Source organism: Abrus precatorius, unplaced genomic scaffold (genome assembly GCF_003935025.1).
Source record: "Abrus precatorius isolate BTA unplaced genomic scaffold, Abrus_2018 Scaffold5, whole genome shotgun sequence".
Classification (NCBI taxonomy): Eukaryota; Viridiplantae; Streptophyta; class Magnoliopsida; order Fabales; family Fabaceae; genus Abrus; species Abrus precatorius.
Window position 1 is genome coordinate 23,117,527 of NW_020874395.1, and position 11,510 is coordinate 23,129,036.

General features: G+C 37.2%; 2 non-coding genes across 2 annotated transcripts; both read left to right on the top strand.

Annotated features, from left to right (window-relative positions):
- The first annotated feature begins 1,966 nt into the window (after positions 1–1,966).
- Positions 1,967–2,073, top strand: LOC113868197. The gene has a single exon (XR_003505224.1). It is a non-coding gene; the product is annotated as a small nucleolar RNA R71 (small nucleolar RNA).
- A 7,346-nt stretch (positions 2,074–9,419) lies between these two features.
- LOC113868255 lies at positions 9,420–9,524 on the top strand. The gene has a single exon (XR_003505276.1). It is a non-coding gene; the product is annotated as a small nucleolar RNA R71 (small nucleolar RNA).
- Positions 9,525–11,510: the final 1,986 nt, after the last annotated feature.

Here is an 11,510-nt window from a genome sequence, read left to right on the forward strand (position 1 = left end):
AGGGAGTTGTTTCAGTTCTAGCCTTTGCTTTTCTTCTTCTTTAGCATCCTTTTTCAGCTCTTCTTTCACTATATTTTCTGTAGGTTTTTGAATTGGCAGAGCTTCTAGTTGCTGCTGCACTTCTATGATATCTTCTTCATTCAGAGTTTCAGATTTGTCATTCCCTGCAGATATTATCTCTTCTAACATAGCAGTTTCATCAAAATCTTTCATATGGTGTTGTGTAATGAAAGTATCCAGTATATCTATCTTCATACATGTATTATCTTCAACTGGATATTTTAAAGCTTCAAACACATTAAATATTACCTTCTCATCTTGAACTCGAAGCATAAGTTCACCTTTTTGTACGTCTATTAAAGCTCTCCCGGTTGCAAGAAATGGCCTCCCTAGGATCAAAGGAATGTTAGAATCCACCTCCATGTCCAGAATTACAAAATCTGCAGGAAAAATGAACTTATCAACTTTAACTAATAAATCTTCAACAACTCCATATGGATAAGTGTATGATCTATCAGCTAGCTGCAGTGTAATGTTGGTAGGCTTCACTTCCTCTATTCCAAGTTTCTGCAGAACAGCTAATGGCATCAGATTTATGCTTGCTCCCAAGTCACACAATGCTCTTCCCACAGTGCAGTTTCCTATTTCACAAGGAATGCTAAATGATCCAGGATCTTTCAACTTTTGAGGAAGCTTTCTCTTGAGAATGGCACTGCACTCCTCTGTCAAAGGTACTGTTTTGTCATGCTCTAGCTTCCTTTTTCTGGAAAGTAGTTCTTTCATGAACTTTGCATATGAAGGCATTTGCTCCAAAGCTTCTGCAAAAGGAATGTTAATTTGTAATTTCTTAAAGACATTCATAAACCTTTCAAATTGTTCCTCTTATTTAGGATTTTGGACTCTTTGAGGATAGGGTAGCCTCTTGTATTTTTCTGGGTCTATTGGCTTACAAGCTTCCTCAAAGAGTTGCTTTTTGGTTTTCCTTTCAGAATTCATAAGAACTTTTTCTTTTTCTTCTGAATGGTCTTTCTTCAATAGCTTAAAATTTCCTTGTTGCAGATCTTGTTCAATATTTCTTTCTACTACATCATTCACTTTCTTTTCTGCTGGTTTAGGGCTTGCAACTACAGCTCCACTCCTTGTAGTTATGGCTTGACATTGCTCTTTAGGATTGATTACTGTATTGCTTGGAAATCTTCCTTCATCCCTGCTGGATAATTGTTCAGCTAATTGTCCAATCTGTGTCTCTAGTTTCTTCATGGAAGCTTCTTGGTTTTTGAAGCTTGTTTGAGTTACCTTCATGAATTGCAGCATAGTTTCTTCCATCTCAGTCAACCTCTCATTCATAGGTCTGGAAAATTTCTGATTTCCTTGAGGTTGAGTGGATGAATTCCTCTGAAAATAAGGCTGTTGTGTTGTTGGACCTGCATTAGAAAAAGGCAAATTTGAATTAGAATTCTTTGCAGCAGAATATTGATTATTCCAATTAGAATACTGCTGAGTTCTATTATTCGAAAATTGAAATCCAAGGGGATATGATGGCTGTTGTCTCTGAAAATTATTCATATAATTCACTTGCTCTTGTGGTTCACTTGTGGATGCCTCACATGCACCATTTGCATGGTTTCCTCCACAAAAATCACAACTTAGCTGACTGGCAGGCATACTCCCTGTTTGCAGATTGTTGATTTGTTGTGTTAAGGCAGCTAATTGTTCTGAAAACATTTGATTTTGTAGCTGATTTTGTGTAAGAAAAGTTTCCAGAACTTTAGCTTCATGACCAGAGTTTCTTCCTTGATTCCTTGAGTTTGAATTCTGATACATTGAACATGCCATCATGTCAATAATCTTTTGAGCTTCTTCCAAGGACTTTGTATTTAATGAACCTCCAGCAGCAGCATCAACCATTGTTCTTGTTACTGCATTCAACCCATTATAAAAAGTTTCCAATTGCATCCAATCTGGAATACAATGATGTGGACACCTTCTAAGCAGTTCTTTGTATCTTTCCCAAGCTTCATACAAGGATTCTCCTTCTTGCTGCACAAAGGATGTAATTTCTCCTCTCAACTTAGCAGCTTTGGATGGAGGGAAGTACTTGGTTAAAAACTTATTCACAAGTTCTGTTCAGGTTGTGATGCTTCCTTGTGGTTGAGCTTGTAACCAGCATTTTGCTCTATCTCTCAAGGAAAAAGGAAATAGTCTCAGTCTGATGGCTTCTTCACTAACCCCATTTATTCTTATGGTGTCACATAGCTGTAGAAAATTTGAAATATGTAAGTTAGGATCATCAGAATTTCCACCAGAAAACTGATCTTGTTGGACTAAGTGTAATAAAGCAGGTTTAATCTCAAAATGGTTGGCTTGAATAGTTGGCCTGATTATAGAAGAGTTAAAACCTTGCATGTTAGGAATAGCATAGTCCCCTAATGTTCTAATTCTTTCTGTTCTGCCATCTCTATTTCTGAATTTAGTTGTCTCAAAGATGTAGGTGTTCTTTTCACTCTAGATTACTCTGAGATTCTGGAGAATGGACAGCTTCTAACTCACTATCACTCCCTATGGCTTTTTCTGCTCTAGACTCTTTTCTCAATCTCTTAAGGTTATGTCTATGTCAGGATCAAAGACTAGAGTTGATTTGTTTTTGTTTTTGCCACGCATATACAATCAAAATGAAGCAAAAGTAAACTACAAGTTAGTATTCAGAACTGCACCACAAAAATTATGCAGAAAATATCAGTAAAAGTAATTGAAACACAAGTTAAAAAGTTGCAGAATTATGAGAATGGACAAATGGTCTAACTACAGAAATTCAGAGAACAAAATACTCAATCTAGCTATTCTTATGTTACTAATGATATTGAAACTCTAATTCCCCGGCAACGGCGCCAAAAACTTGTTGTTTGCAATCTAAACACTAGCAAGTGCACTAGGATTGCAGCAAGTAATGAGTAAATTTAAGATCAGATATCGTCTCCACAGGGAATTAGGATCAATTACCACTTCACAGAAAATAACCATTTGAGCCATACGAATTTTGGAAGAGATTTTTAACATGTAACAGCAATAAACCAAAGCAATTAAAGCAAAGAACTTGCAGAAAAACAGAGTATAAGATTTGTGATGAAATGAAATAGCAATGAAGGATAGTTAGGAATTTACTTCACAAGAATATCAATATCAATCCAATTAAATCCTTTGAACATTCAAGCAATTGAATAATTGACAATCAGTTTCACATATATCTAGCCAAAGGTTAATTCCTTAACTCATTGACCCTAACAATCCACTAAACCTCCCTAATCCCTTAGGTGAATTCAATTTCAGGTTGCATTAAGAATTAGAACTATAAGATTGCAGAATTAGGTCTCCTTATCCCTAAGAAATCCCTAAACTCTGGTTGCCAATTCAGATCAGAGCAAACAATCCAATTCCCATTGGTAAAGATTCCTCTTGATTAATCAAATGAATTTCCATTCAAAGATTGCATGAAAAGCAGAATTAACAACTCAATTAATCCAAGAACTTAAAGTTCAGAAGATAAAGTCGAATCAATACATCAATTCGAGTTCCATAAACCCCTAACTATGGGAAATTAAGCACACATTGCAACAAAAATAGAGAAAGAAGAAGAAGAAGATGAATAAGAATGCAGAGCAGCCATGGCCACGAGCTCCAATCTGATCCCTCTTCTTGGAGCTTCAAGCTTTGACCCCAATCTTCTCTCCACTCTCTCTCAACGAGAATCTAACTAACAAAACAGAAAATGAGCAAAAGATCCCAGTTTTCGCACTTCAATCATGTATATATAGAAACCCAGTTCTGCGCGTTGTCACTTTTCTTCACAAGAGTAACCACGCAGAAGCTTTATGTAGTGCGCGTGTTCACTTTCAAGAGTAAGAGTAACCACGCGCAACTTGCAGAGTTGAAGGCTTCTCTGGAACATTCACTTTTATTCATAATAGTGGCAACGCAGGAGGTCAAGGGCTGCGCATGATCACTTTCGTGAGTAATAGTAACCACGCGCAAGCTGTCCTGATACAAGTGCCTCTGGAACGCTCACTTTCGTTGGCGAAAGTGACAACGCGCAGCTCATCAGGAATGGAGTCTTCTCTGGAACGCTCACTTTCGTTGGCGAAAGTGATAACGCACACTGGCAACGTTCACTCTTGTAAATAAAAATGATTACGCACAGGCTCTTCATCTCTTTTAGGCTCTGGAATGATCACTTTCAATAACAATAGTGATCACACCCAGGCTGCATCACATAATTCTTGTATTTTGGAGTCCAACATTGCCATTCTTCCTCTTCCTTTCCATTGATAATCCATTTCCATGACTTTTGCTCAGATTATTCCTTCAAAAACAAGATAAATTCCTTAAGAACTAAGCATAAATTCTACAAATGCGAAAATAACTACAAATTGAAATAAAACTTTCAATCATTCTCTTTTTCTGAGTTTTTCTGCTTTTTTCATATATTTTCCTTATTAAATGAGCTAGAATTATGCTAAAATATCAGTAAAAATATGGATTCATCAGTTCACTTTCTTTTATCTTACCTTTACCTTAGCCACATTACAAGCTCAATTAAAGTCCTATTGTTCTTTGGTGCATGTGTTTTAAATGGTAGAAATTAGAGGCTCTTCAAGCTTATGAAATTACTTACTTTTATGATGTGCTTTGAGTGAAATTTCTTGTCTAGACACTTGAGAGATTAAGTGATACACATCTATGTAAGAATTCTATCAATTGTGATCCATAATTTGATTTGATTGAAACTCTTCTTTACTTTTAATGTTGGAGCATATTCTTGATTGTTTTGATTCTTCCATACTTTAATTGCTGGCTGATTTTTGTTGCTCACATTACTTACACTTTGGGAACCATTGAAAAATTTTGCTTTGTGTTCATTTCATTTCATTTCTTTTCTTTTCTTTTGCTTGGGATTGCAAAAGTTTAAGTGTGGGGGTATTTGATAGCTCATATTTTGTTCCCACATTTTTAGTCTTATTGCATCCTTTGCATGTCTTTTCATTCCCTTATTTCTTTCATTTAATATGTTTTTGCATTTATCTTGATAATTAGGAATTTTCGTAAATACTATACTTTTGTTCATATTTTCTATTCTGACCTTTGGTTACTAATTTGACCATAACTTTTTCTGTAAATATCCTTTTTGGCTGATTCTTTTTGTATTGGATTCCTTATTTCCGGGGATTTAATTTGGATATTTGGATCATGCTGTTTGGAGTCCAGAGCTATTTTCTACGAATTTTAGAAGTTTAGACTTTTAGTTGACTATTGTATAGTTTTTATTTTGCTTTTATTTTGCAGTTCTTTTGTATTTAATTTCGGCCCAACTTTGGCCCACTCGGTTTTTGCTCTTTTAGGATTAGTATTTATAGAGGTCAGGGGCTGATTGGGAAGAACTTTTGATTCATTTTTTTGTTTTTCAGATGTAATACCTTTCCCGCTTCTAATAGAACCTCTCAATTTTTTTACCATTCTTCTTCTTTTCTTGCATTTTTCCATTCTGAATTCATATGCCTTTGCAATTACAATTGAAAGACGTTTAAGATTCTACAAAGTCAAGATGATTTCTGCTATGTTCCCCCTTCAATTTCATTGCCAAAGTCCAGATCGCATTTGTTCAAGACGTTTTTGATGCTCCGAGTTTGTTTTCCGATCTCACATTTTTACGATTGTATAGAAGCATTGTTCGATTGAATTGTGCATTGTTCTTAATCGTATAACAATCAATTGATTAATTGTTTGTTGTGCAGAAGAGATTTAAACAAATTCGGTTTTCATTCAATCTTAGTTTTGGATTTTTGTGCTCTGGATTTCGATTTTAACTTTCGGTTCCAATTCTGTGCAATTTTGTTTGTTGCATTTCAATTTTGTGCAATTTCATTCTCTGTAATTTCTTTTTCTACATTTCAATTCTCTGCGATTTCATTCTCTGTAATTTTGTTTTCTGCATTTTAATTTTGCAATTCATTTTCTGCATTTAAACCCCCAAACATACAACCTTTTATGCATAATTGAGATTAGAGCAATGTGCATTTGCATCCTTGTGAGATATGACCTAGGTTGCTCCCTGAACTGCATGTTTTTGTGAGGAATTTAGTAGTTTTTGATACCACTATGACATGGCTATCAGCTGAATGATGGGAGTTGTGGTCAAGGCTATCTTTAGGCAATCAAACGTCTCCTTGCACTTGGCTGCAAACTCAAAATCAATATCTTTTTGCAGTAACTTGGAAAGAGGAAGGGCTATCTTGGAAAAATCCTTGATAAAGCGCTGTAGAAACTTGCATGGACAAGAAATGCACGCACCTCTCGCACACAAGAGGGGTAAGAAAGCTATGAAATGACATTAAGCTTAGCAAGATCTACCTCAATTCCCTTCTCAGATATTATATGTCCTAAGACTACCCCCTGCCTAACCATAAAATGGAAATTCTCATAGTTCAGAACAAGGATAGTCTTTATACATCTTTGTAAAACTCTATCCAAGTTTCCTAAGCAAGCAGAAAATGATGACCCATATACAGTGAAGTCATCCATGAAGACTTCAATACAATGCTCAACCAAATCAGAAAATATGCTCAACATTCATCTTTGAAATGTACCGGGAGCATTACAAAGCCCAAATGGCATTCTCCTATATGCAAATGTACTGAATGGGCATGTAAAAGTGGTCTTCTCCTGATCCTCAGGAGCTATGTATATTTGAAAATAACCAGAGAATCCGTCTAGGAAATAATAGTGAGACTTACCTGCCAGGCGCTCCAGCATCTGATCAATGAAAGGTAGAGGAAAGTGGTCTTTTCTGGTCACCTGGTTGAGCCTCCTATAATCAATGTAGACTATCCAACTGTTTTGCACTCTAGTGGACAAGAGCTCATCCTTCTCAGTCTTCACCACTGTAATCCCTGACTTTTTGGGCACCACCTACACTGGACTCACCCATGTGCTATCTGATATCGGGTAGATGATGCCTGCCTAGAGTAGCTTGGTGATCTCCTTCTTCACCACCTCCAAAATGATCGGGTTTACCCTCCTCTAGGGCTGTTTTACTGGCTTAGATCTCTTTTCCAACAAAATTTGGTGCATGCACAGGGAAAGGCTGATTCCAGGGATGTCAACCAAGGTCCATCCAATAGCCTTTCTATGCTTCCGAATCACATCGAGCAACTACTCCTCTTTGTCCTCATCAAGCTCAGTGGATATGATCACAAGGAGCTTCTCACCTGCTTCCAAGTAAGCGTACTTTTGCTGCTTAGGCAGGGGTTTAAGCTCCAAGGTGGGAGGTTGTTCAACTGAAGGAAGTGGTTTAGCACTCTCATTTGAAATGATCTCTGCAACATTTAAATCATAAGGGTTAGATTCAACTACACTTGTTGTACTCAATGAACCACATTCTATCCCTTTTGACTTTTCAATGTCATTAATGTCAGAAGTTGCAAAATTTAAATCCAGAAAATCAGAAATATAAGTATCACACAAAGATGAATTAGTACAATATTCACAAATTTTAGTATCTATGGTAGTACACAATCAGAAAAATCAAAGAAAGAGTCTCCTAAAAATTCAACAAAATTATCATCTATCAAGCTATCAAAAGAATCAATGTGGAAAACTGAATGCTCCTCAGGTGAGTGCTTCATGGCATCCAGTATGTTGAAGCGAACCACACTCTCTCCAAACTCCATAATGAGAGTCCCAATATGCACATCAATCTTAGTCCTGGCTGTCTTCAAGAATGGCCTCCCCAAGATGATAGGTGCAGCTCCTTTTATTGGCTCTTCTTCTTGCATGTCCCAGATGTAGAAGTCAGCAGGAAAGATCAAGTCATTCACTCTCACTAGAACATCCTCCACAAGGCCGGCTGGATTAGTGGTGCTCTTGTTTGCTAGCTGGATGATGACACCTGTGGGCTGCAATGGTCCAAGAGACAAAGATGTGAAGATAGATAAAGGCATAACATTAATAGATGCCCCTAAATCAAGCATAGCATTATCTATCCTATTGTTGCCTATAATGTAGGGAATAGTAAACGTCCCTGGATCTTTGCATTTATCAGTCATGGAAGTTTTCTGCCTCTTAAAAAGGGCTGATACATTCCTCCCCATGTTCACTCTTTCATTACCCTATGAGTGCACAAGTCCTTAAGAAATTCAGCGTACTTTGGGATTTGCTTGATAGCATATAACAAGGGGATATTGACTTCAACCTTTCTGAAGGTATCCAGAATTTCTTTGTCAACCTCTTCTTGCTTCTTTCTAGGCCGAGCTGTTCTTTGAGGGAAAGGAATAGGAATAGGCCTTTCTTCTTTGTCTACCACTCTTGGTTGACATAGTGTGGGCGTAGGTGTAGGCTGCTCTTGGCTCTTAATCTCTCCTCCTTCATCTTCTACAGCTAGAGTGCAACTAGGATTCTTTTCCTTAGGCATCTTCGGCTCTTGCATCACCTTACCAGATCTCAAGGTAATGGCACTCACATTCTTTGGGTTTGTTAAAGTTTGTGAAGGGAGATTTCCTAAACCTTGAGATTGAAGTTGATTCAGGGATGAAGCAAGTTGACCCATTTGATTCTCCAAGGTCTTGATACTTGCTTGAGTCTGTTGCTGGAAGGCCTGACTCTGTTACTGGAAATTGAGATTACTCATAGTAAGTTGCTTCACAAGGTCTTCTAAGGATGACTCACTCTTTTGAGGTGCAGGAGCCAATGAAGAGGATGCTTGATGGTTCTGCTGAGATGAAGATGATGGATGGTGATGTTGCTGGGCTGGATATGGCTTGTTGTGTCCAGCTTGATGCGGTTGAAAATGGTTGTTGGTTGGTTGGCTAGAGCTTTGATACTGTGCATTTCCTCCCCACCTTAAGTTAGGATGGTTCCTCCAACCGGGATTATATCTATTAGAAGATAAATCCCAACTTTGTTGTTGTTGCAGCTGCTGAAAAGGAAATTTATTAGCAAAAATATTAGCAGCATAAGCTTGAGGATTACCTTCCAAAGATTCAGTTTCTTGCAATGTGGGGCAACTATCAATGAAGTGATCCGTAGATGAATAGATCCCACAAAGCATGGCTAGAATGGGTGGAGGCAGAGGTGTATATGCAGCAGAATTCTTTTGGATTAATGCCAACTATTTCACCATAGAAGCCAACTCATCTAGCTTATGCTCCAGCTTGTGTGAATCTGAAGTTTGAATTTCATTGACACTCTTGGACATGATGGAATTTTGCCTTGTAGCAAACTATTAGGAATTAGCTGTCATATTCTCAATGAGATTTCTAGCGGCTGCGGGAGTCTCATCAACTAGGGCTCCCCTGCTAGCTGCATCGATCATGCTCCTATCTATTGGGTGTAACCCCTCATAGAAGTATTGGATTAGCAGCTGGTCATTTATCTGATGATGGGAGCAGCTAGCACATAGTCTCTTGAAACGCTCCTAATATTCATACAAACTTTCCCTCTCCAGCTGCCTAATACCACATATTTTCTTTCTTATTGAGGCAGCCCTTGAGGCAGGGAAAAATTTTTCCAGGAACATTCTCTTGAGGGTGTCCCAACTTGTAATAGAGTCAGGTGGAAGATAATACATCCAATCTTTAGCCAAAACTATAAGAGAGAACAGGAAAGCCTTCAATTTCACATGCTCTTCAGGCACACCTTGTGGTCTCATTGTAGAACAAACAATATGGAATTCCTTGAGGTGTTTATGTGGATCTTCACCTGCAAGACCATGAAATTTAGGCAAAAGATGGATTAGGCCAGTTTTAAGAACAAAAGGGGCATCTATATCCGGGTATTGGATACACAAACTCTGGTAAGTCACGTCTAGTGCGGCAAGCTCCTTAAGTGTCAGGTCATTTTCTGCTATTTCTAAAGGTTCAAAATTTAAAGAATGCAGAGAAGAATATATGGAAGATGGAGAAGATGATTCTTCAGTATGTGCAGAGTTTTCTCTATTTGTCAAGGTTCCTAAGATTCCTAAGGAATGTCTTATCAATTTTAGTATCTAGAGGATATAAATGTCCCGGATTTGATCTGGTCATTCATTAGGAATTAGCTATGGGAATTGAAAAGAAATTAAATGAATGAGGTAACTAAAGTGCAGATTATGCAGGAAACTACTATGCAGAAAATTAAATACAATGTGCAGTGAAAACGAAACAAGTGTGCAGTCCTATTGATTAAATCCTGCAGAACTCTACAGAATTATGCAGCAGAAACAGGGCAATTGTGCAGCAAACAAAAATGCAATGTAGCAAACTAAAGTGCAGAAATCAGAATTCACAAAATGCAGAAAATAGCAATTGGTTGTACCTAAATGCAAGATATCTCTACTTACCTATGAAACTACAACTATACTAAAGTATTCACAAGGCAAAAGTTCAAAGAGAACTCACTAAACATACAGAAAATGAAAATGAAAACAGAACAAATAACATGTTTATGAAAAATTAACACCAATGTTCCTCGACAATGGTGCCAATTTGATGATGCATTTTTCATGTTGTGTTTAAAAGATTTGTTGCAAATCCTCATCAAAATTTAAACAAATTAATGTAGTACTAGGGTTACCCTAGATTGTCTCCCGTGAACATTGGCTATTAATCTTCATTAAACATGTTGAAAGCATTAATTAAACAAGCAATTAAAGTTGGGGGTTTTGTGGTTTCAAAACAATATAAGGAGCAGCAAGCAAACGAGTTTAATTAATTCAAACAATAGAAAGCAGCAATCCTTAATTCATCCACATAGATTCTATCCTCATTCCACTCAAGATTTAACACTCATCCTCTCTCCCATGAATTAGGTTAATTTAACAAGCAAAAATCAACCTTATGGTCCCAACGAAATTAAGCAATTTGTTAGGCTCTAATCACTCATCCTAAGATTAAGCAACCTTAGAATTAAACTTAGGATTAAGCAATCCCTAGTTTAGAATCTTCTTAAAACGATTAGGGTTAATTAAGCAATGTCCCCCTTATTCACCATTAATTCAATTCAAGAGGCAAAGAAGAAGTAATTCATGAAAAGAAAGGAGTTATATTATCATTAAAATCAAGGAACTCAAGAATCCATGTGAACTCACTAAGGATTACATAAAAATTTAGCCCTCCATGGAAATGAGGGTCAAAAACATAGTTTGGAAATACAGAAAACTCATTGGCATTAATGTAAAAGTAAGAGAAATAAGAAACCAAAGCCTAGGTTGGACCCTTGGCTGTCACCCAAGGTTGCCCTAAGCTTTGGAAAATGTCCTAAATTTAGTAAAGAAGAGAAAAGGTACGAAAAGTGTAAGAGCTCTCTACCTTAATTTGTCAAAAATCTATTTATACTAAGGCTGACGCCCTCCAAAGTAATTACTTTCATTCTTTCATAGTAGACACGCGCAACATCAGTTGGTTTTTCCCTTTCTGTAGTGTCCACTATCAACTTTGATAGTAGACACGCGCAACACTGGTACATTTTGGGCTCTCTAGAGTGAC